Raw genomic sequence first — 2,224 nt, 5'->3', positions numbered from 1 at the left:
TGCTTTAGCATCAGCAGAATCTAGCATGGGATTTGCAGAAGTTTATGTTGGAAGACAGGAACTTGTGATTTCTTAATTGTTGCCAAATCACTTACTGGCTGTGCTTTAAAAATTTCGAAACTGAATTCAGAGGAAAAGTCATTTATACAATTATTTTCATATAACCCTCATAGCATACTTTTGTGAGTTGGTATATATTTATATCTATGGATATCTGTAGGGTTTGGGTGAGTAGGATTAGGAGGGAACAGGCAATAAAATGGGGGAGAAAATAATATTTTAATGACAAAATCTGTGGGTTTTTTGTTTTGTTTTGTTTGTTTTTTGTTTTGTTTTGTTTTTTTATTCGATGTATTCTTTATTTACATTTCAAATGATTTCCCCTTTTCTGGGACCTCACTCCCTGCAAGTCCCATGAGCCCTCTTCCCTCCCCCTGTTCCTCCATCTACCCCTTCCCACTTCCCTGTTCTGGTATTCCCCTATACTGTTGCACTGACTCTTTCCAGAACCAGGGGCCACTCCTCCGTTCTTTTTGGACATCATTTAATATGTGGATTATGTCTTGGGTATTCCAAGTTTCTAGGTTAATATCCACTTATCAGTGAGTGCATACCATGATTGATCTTTTGAGACTGGGTTACCTCACTTAGTATGATGTTCTCCAGCTCCAGCCACTTGTCTAAGAATTTCATAAATTCATTGTTTCAAATGGTTGAATAGTACTCCATTGTGTAAATATACCACATTTTTTGTATCCATTCCTCCGCTAAGGGACACCTGGTTCTTTCCAGCTTCTGGCTACTACAAATAGGACTGCTATGAACATAGTGGAACATGTGTCCTTATTGCATGCCGGAGAATCCTCTGGGTATATGCCCAGGAGTGGTATAGCAGGGTCCTCTGGAAATGTCATGCCCAGTTTTCTGAGGAACCGCCAGACTGATTTCCAAAGTGGTTGCACCATCTTACAATCCCACCAGCAGTGGAGGAGTGTTCCTCTTTCTGCACATCCTTGCCAACACCTTCTGTCTCCTGAATTTTTGACCTTAGCCATTCTGACTGGTGTGAGGTGAAATCTCAGGGTTTTTTTGATTTGCATTTCCCTAATGATTAATGATGTTGAACATTTCTTATGGTGTTTCTCAGCCCTCCGAAGTTCTTCATGTGAAAATTCTTTGTTTAGCTCGGTACCCCACTTTTTAATGGGGTTATTTGGTTCTCTGGATTCTACCTTCTTGAGTTCTTTGTATATATTAGATATTAGCCCTCTGTCAGATTTGGGGTTGGTGAAGATCCTTTCCCAATCTGTTGGTTGACATTTTATCCTTCTGACAGTGTCCTTTGCCTTACAGAAACTTTGTAGTTTTATGAGGTCTCATTTGTTAATTCTTGATCTTAGAGCATAAGCTATTGGTGTTCTATTCAGGAACTTTTCCCCTGTGCCCATGTCCTCAAGGGTCTTCCCCAGTTTCTTTTCTATTAGTTTAAGTGTGTCAGGTCTTATGTGGAGGTCCTTGATCCATTTGGAGTTGAGCTTAGTGCAAGGAGATAAGAATGGATCAATTCGCATTCTTCTGCATGCTGACCTCCAATTGAACCAGCACCATTTGTTGAAAAGACTATCTTTTTTCCACTGGATGCTTTTAGCTCCTTTGTCGAAGATCAGATAACCATAGGTGTGTGAGTTCGTTTCTGGGTCTTCAATCCTATTCTATTGATCTGCTTGGTATTGTACCAATACCATGCAGTTTTTATAACTATTGCTCTGTAGTAAAGTTTGAGGATACTGAATCCCCCTGAAGTTCTTTTACTGTTGAGAATAGTTTTAGCTATCCTGGGTTTTTTGTTATTCCAGATGAATTTGAGCATTGCTTTTTCTAGCTCTATGAAGAACTGGGTTGGGATTTTTATGCGGATAGCATTGAATCGGTAGATTGCCTTTGGCAAGATGGCCATTTTAACTATATTAATCCTGCCAATCCACAAGCATGGAAGCTTTTTTCATTTTCTGAGATCTTCTTCGATTTCCTTCTTCAGAGATCTGAAATTCTTGTCATTGAAATTCAAGGTCTTTCACTTGTTTGATTAGAGTCACCCCAAGATACTTTATACTGCTTGTGGCTATTGTGAAGGGTGTCATTTTCCTAATTTCTTTCTCAGTCTGCTTATCCTTTGCGTATATAAAGGCTACTGATTTGCTTGAGTTGATTTTGTAGCCAGCCA

This window comes from Apodemus sylvaticus, chromosome X (assembly GCF_947179515.1).
Source record: "Apodemus sylvaticus chromosome X, mApoSyl1.1, whole genome shotgun sequence".
Classification (NCBI taxonomy): domain Eukaryota; kingdom Metazoa; phylum Chordata; class Mammalia; order Rodentia; family Muridae; genus Apodemus; species Apodemus sylvaticus.
Note: the sequence above shows the minus strand (reverse complement) of the source record.